Consider the following 6,493-nt stretch of genomic DNA (forward strand, 5'->3'; position numbering starts at 1 on the left):
GACGGCAAATGAGATGTCTGGACGAGTTAAAGTGAGGTACTGTAAAGCCCCTACCAGACTTCTTGTAACGTCCCGAGTGTTTGATTAAATAATTAAATGAATAAGTTGCCTTAGGGACTGTTTCGCAAACAAATAAGGGTTAAATTTGCAACTAGTGCTGATTTTCAGGATGGTGTGCACAACTAGGTATAATTCAGGGTCCGTTTTGCACTTTATGGAAAAATGTAAGGACCAAATAGTGATTTTCGAGATTTACTCTTATGCTAGAAACTCTAGCTGCTGTTTTCCATTTCTTAGGGTTCTTCCTTATCAATTGATCATGGGGGAAAGAGAGTTAGGGCTAAAAGATTGAAGTTTTGGAAAATTGAGATGTTTAGAGAGATAAAGAGGAAATTCAAGCAATGAATGGTTTTTCTAGAGAGAGAGCAAAAGGGAAATGGTTTAAAGAAGAATTATGGGAGAGATGAAGGCTTGAAGCTTGATGGTGCGTGATGATTTCGGTCATAGCTATTTGGGGTGAAGGTAAATGTTAGTAATTGTAGAGATTTCAACTTTTGTTGCTACCTTTTTAGTTAATTCTTCTTCTTCATCATACTTTGGTGTGAGACTCCATTAATGGAAGTTAAGCTTTACATGTATTAGGTTTCTGAAGATGGTTTGATAAAACTACAAAGAGATTTGTTGGGAGTCATCACTACATGAGAAGGGTAAGAGATTCTCACTTCAATTTCAAATAGTATTATGGACTGTAAATTCTAGGGTTTTATGATCTACAAATTGGGGGTTTTGTGTTCATGTGATCATGGTTAGATGTTGGAGTCCAAAGAAATTAGTGATAGAATTTAATGGTTGAAGATGTACATCGATTAAGCTGAAACAACGGACTGCGCAATGCAGTCTGTTGCGATGCATTTCTGTGTTTTCTGAGTATTCGGATGAAGTTTTACAGAAGAGAGAAGTCGTAGCTTAGGTTGTTAGCTTTCCGAAAAGGTATGGTACAAGTTATTCCGATTTCGGACGAGAGAGTTACGACTATTATAGTGCGCAGCGCGCTGTTAGAAAATAAAGATTTGCTGCTGTTTGTATTTTGCTATTTCGAGGACCGTACACTTTAAGTTTGACCGAGATACCAAGTAATGAAATGTTGGAAACTGAATTATCTTTCCAACGATATATGGTACGATCGAAAGGGATCTAAATTGTGGTTGGTTTGGGTCGAAGGCGGAATAGGGTCACTCGGGTTCTTCCGATGTTAATGCGAGTCAAACCTCCTTTGTTATTTCTTTTCGTATTGTTCTTTCGGGTTATTTGTGTTATTTTAAGATTCTTGTAAAAGAATCTAAGATTTATACTTGTCTAGGTTGTCGGAATGAAAGCCGAATCGAGTGGGAGAGAGTTGCTCGAGGCGAAGCGAAGGAGGACGGAGTCCTAAATCGCTAGGTAGGGGATACCTCTTGTTTTCTTTTATATTATCGCCTAGATTCATGCCAGGAGTAGGAGGTATGCATGCATCATTATGTTTAGATGGATAGACAATCATATTGCATGATTTATACAGTTGATTTCAATGAAGTCTAAATATTGATTATGTCTTGTTCAATATAGTTTACGATGAAGTAGTATCGTTGATTGTGATTATCGATGAGTTGTTTCGATGAGGGTTACTCGCAAAAGACTTTCAAACTGATAGTTTTGAATTGATTTGTTATAATCGTTGTTTCGAAAACATAAAGATTTTGTATGCTGTATGTGATTGGTGAAGTGGACTGAGACGAGTCATGAGGGTCTTGGCAGTTGTAGTGCTCCACTCTCTGGCCAGGATTCTCGTTAAGGTTGGACTCTCGGGGCTCAGGGATTTGCTACCTTGACCGCTCGATTGGACTGTAAGCCTGTTTGTTCTTACCCTCGGGGCTCAGAGGCTGTACACCTCGGACCGCCCGACTGGTTTGGTGATTGGGATCCCTCTGCACGTTATGATATGACTCTATGTTGTGTACCACTTCTGTGTGTGATAAGATAAATAATGTTTTAAAAAGCCTATCTCAGTCGAGGGTGTAACGGGCGAGTTCCGAATCTGCTGAGATTGTGGGTGAAGGACGTTTTCACAAGAAAAGATTATGATTTCAGTTGTTGACACAATAAATACTTTTCCAAAACCAGAAGAAATAGTTGCATGCTAGGGTACCGATGAGAATATGTTTTCGTCCCAACACGAATATTGGAGGGACGACCTGACTATTCGACTTCGGTGAAGCTAAAACTTATCTAGTTAAGCTAGGTGTATATATTTATCACAAGGTTAGTTTTTCAATGACTGTGGAGTCGCCTAGTGGGAGAGGGGCTTACCTACCTAGGGGTAAGCCACTTTCTCGAGAGAATTTGAGTACCTTGGTTAGTGCCGGAAATGGGACGGTACTAGCCAAAGTACTATAGAATTCTCTGGGTAACTCTCTGTTAATTGAGAGACATACCAAGGGTGGGCAGTTAAGTCTGCTATTGTATGCTAGTATTAGGATTGATATATATTTATATGTGTGCATGTTTTACTCGAGAAAAGGCTTATCGCAGTTTTGTTTTGGGACTCCTCTACCAGTTTAACTCGTGTCGGTGAGTTACTGACCCCCTACTAGTTCTTAGTGTGCAGGTTCTTAGTTAGAATCATCTGCAGTGGCTGGGTTAGCAGATGGATTGCAGTGGTTGTGGCGGGGTGCCAATTTGGGTGTTATCTCTTTTCACTTTGGTTTTCTTTAGCTTCAAGTTATATTTTATTTCACGAAGAACCATATAACATATATATGTATCACATAAGTTGTATAAGGATGTATGGATTTGTGCAGGATGAGTTAAGTGAGTTCTGGTGGTTCGGTTTTGAACCAGAGTCTGTTAGTTTAATTTTAGTTTCATTTTAGCTTCCGTTGTGTTTGTGTATGCGAATGTATGGTTTGCATGACAGGTTCTACAGGTGCGACCGGTTCGATTTACAGAGGAGATGCTGCCGAATTTTCGGTTCGTCTGTGAATTGCCGGGGCGTGCTCGTGCCTAGTTATGGGGCACGGGGCGTCACAAGTGGTATCAGAGCATGAGTTCTGGTGACCGATAAGTCGTGTGGAGTGTAGAGCATAGATTGCTCTGAGTTTTAGAGGAAGATAAAATTGGCCAAGACTAGGTGTCTAAAAGCTTCAAGGTTAAAAACTATCAGGAGTAAAAGACGCTATATAGTATTTTGATTTGTTTTGTTTTTCTTGTGATTTTTGTTTCTTCCTTCGTTTTACTCGCAAAAGGAAGAACCGGTGGATGGTTTGCAAGGATTGTTGATTTTCTCCGAGGTTGATTAAGTGGTGTTTAGAGATAACTACGATCCGCCAAAATGATAGATCGGCGTAAATTCGATGACAGTTACGAGTGATGGAGAAAAGTGTGTATCGAGGAAATTAAGCTTAGTGAAGAAAGGGCAACTTGATCATTAGAGAGTTGAGTGTGAGATCAACATGATGCTAGTGTCAACAGAGTTTCGTACCTACAACCAGTAAGACTAGGAAGGCAGTCAGGGTTGATTAGATGCTTTAGTGGCCTTTGGGGGTGAACATCGTATCTAGGTCGGGGAAGGACCAGATATAGACAAATTGGAGACAAAAGGAAATTGGTACATGGTATTACACAAGTTGACAGAGTTCGCTACAAGTGTAGGGAAAACAAAGAAGAAAAAGAAAGTTCAGCATAGAGAGACATAGTGGTTATGGGAGGATCGATTAGTGGCTTATGGGCGAGATGCATTTCAGAATTTGAAGAACAAAGGGAGTTTAGAGAAGTTATCTTTCGAAGGAGGTCAGAAAGAAAGGAAGAAAACAAAGAGTTCATAAGTTGAGAGCGAAAAGTGTGGTGACTAGACGTTCATATAAGAACCAGGCAACGTAAACGAATGGTTAAAAGTTTTAACAGGGGTGAAGGTACATATCAGCTCAGTCGGAACAAGAATAGAGAAATCAGTAGGTAATTTTGGGAGAAGGTGAACTAAGAGATTTTCAACAAGTTAAGGAAAACCAAGGTAACAAAGTATGTTGACAATCAGGACAAAGATGGTGAATGTCTAGAGAGACAACGTCGCAGACGCATGGGTGTGGTTAAGGATGGAGTGGTGGTAAAATCTTGTGGGCCTAAGTCACTCGAGCTGGTGATACTCATATGAAGGCATTGCCAGGAGTAGCTAACCTAGGCGAACCAGTAATATGGGAAATGCCCTCGAGTAGCAAAGAAGCTACAGATTGAACCACATAAGAAGTTTTATGACCAAACGACACTTTTTGAAGGATCTTACAACCTGAAAGGTTATACAAAAACAAAAAAGAGGGAACTTCTAAGCTGAGTAGTTGAAAGAGCTCAGAGATTCAGATAAATGGAAGCTACAAGAACGACAAGAAATAAGATGGTTGTGAGATTTTGGGTCAAAGTAGTATAGGCTACTCAAGGAAATCATGAGGACAACGAGCTGGTTGGGAATAACTCGACAAGTAAGAGAATCGATCAGAGATGATTATTGTGGATAAGCGAGTAAGTATCATTTGTTTATGATTTTGATCATGAGTAACCTCTATTCCCAGAAAGTAGGTTGATGAGCCCAAATCCTTCATTTTAGAAGCTACACCTAAATCCTTGATTAAATAGTTGATGTGAGAAACATAGCTGCCTGTTAGTATAATAAAAGTAAGACCAATGTCCCTGAGGTAGAATGATAGACAAACATTGAATGATCTATCGTGCTTTTATGAAATCCATATTGATATAGAAATGCCGCAAATTTATTAAACCAGGCCCTTAGAGCTTGCTTTAACCCATATAATGCCTTATGTAGATGACAAACATGATTTTCTTGGTCTGATTGAACAAACTATGGTGGTTGAATCATATACACAACCTCAACAAATGTGCAATGTAAGAAGGCATTTGAGACATCTAACTGTTCGATATTGCATGATTTTGTAATTGCAATAGTGAGCACTAGTCTGATTGTGTTTGTTTTTACAACTCAACTAAATGTCTCATCATAATCAAGCCCTTCTTGTTGAAAACCCTTAGCAACAAGTTTCGCCTTATACCTTTCTATGGTACAATCACTTTATTGTTTAAGCTTGAAAATCGATTTGTAGCCAAGTACATTCATATTCTTATCATATGGGACTAGAGACCATGTCTCATTGTCTAATAGTGCTTGGTACTCATCATGCATCATAACCTTTGTCCATTCACTATGTTTAGCTGCGTCTTTATAAGTCTCTGGTTCAGTGGGTAATTGTAGAATGGACAAGTAGGCAACATTTAGAGTGTGAAGGGATGAATAATGAGCCACAAAATCAGAAGGTAGTTGTTTACTTTTGATTATCCCATTTCTGCCTCTAGTTGTGATCTGATCAGACAGATGAATAGACAGTTGATCAGGAGATATTGTTGGTGTACTAACACCATTATTAGAAATGCCTAATTCCTTGAAATCCAAACTTCTAGAAACGGAATCAGTTGGTGAAGTAATAGCAATATTAGGTGTCCCTAATTCAGTGGAGGTGGACTGTCTAATATGCATAGGTGGCAAAGGTAGTGAAATATGTGGCACCTTACTCTGATCACCACTAGACTATTTCTGATGGATGTTGGTATAAGGAAAATTTCTTTCATCAAAAGTAACATGTCTAGATATATATTCTCTTGGTAGCTGGTTCATAACATCTATAACCCTTGTGCTCACTATTATACCCAAAAAACACACATTGAATGCTTGTGTTCATTTTAGTTGTCAAAATAAACCTTCGTTACCACCTACTTCAAACCTAAATATCCAACTAAAGCCCTCAACCATATTGTCTCTTCCTTTGTCTCTGTTGCTCCCATGTATCCTGCTTCAGTTGTAGACAAAGCATACCACTGATTGTATCAATGTTCTCCAACTTATGGAACTTCCACAAAGAATGAATGTATAACCTGTCAATGATCTCTTCCTATCAATATCTCCTTAAAAATATGAATCCACATATCCAACTACCAATCAAGAAGTATCACTAGTTTTATTATAACCCATTTAAACATCTCCAGTACCACCCTGGTATCGAAGTATCCATTTCACAGTCCGTCAATGATCACTCTTAAGGTTGTCCGTGTCGCTACTGACTATACTGACGACATTTGAAATATTCGACCTCGTGCAAACCTAACATGCATAATGATATCATTTGCGCTGGTATAAGGCACCCGAGACATATATTCTTTCTCCTTTTACTTTTTTATGACAATTAACCTGAAAGCTTAAACTGGTTGCGAATGGAGTACTCACCAAGCTTTGCCTCTTTCATTTCGAAACGTTCCAAAACCTTCTCGATGTACGTCTTCTGAGATACTAATAATTTACTACCAGGTATGTCTCTCTCTATCTCCATATCCAAAATCTTCTTCGATGCACCCCAAGTCTGTCATCTCAAATTCATCGCTTAACTGACCCTTTAACCTG

At 39.0% G+C, this 6,493-nt stretch overlaps 1 long non-coding RNA gene across 1 annotated transcript; it reads left to right on the forward strand.

The window, feature by feature from the left end:
• Window positions 1-288: 288 nt before the first annotated feature.
• Window positions 289-2,913, forward strand: LOC147537245 (uncharacterized). The gene is made up of 4 exons (XR_015226089.1): window positions 289-522; window positions 643-707; window positions 1,361-1,440; window positions 2,631-2,913. It is a non-coding gene; the product is annotated as an uncharacterized LOC147537245 (long non-coding RNA).
• The last annotated feature ends 3,580 nt before the right edge of the window (window positions 2,914-6,493 follow it).

This window comes from Eschscholzia californica, unplaced genomic scaffold, assembly GCF_041429995.1.
Source record: "Eschscholzia californica isolate CP2 unplaced genomic scaffold, dmEscCali1.0.p SCAF_5, whole genome shotgun sequence".
NCBI classification, from domain to species: domain Eukaryota; kingdom Viridiplantae; phylum Streptophyta; class Magnoliopsida; order Ranunculales; family Papaveraceae; genus Eschscholzia; species Eschscholzia californica.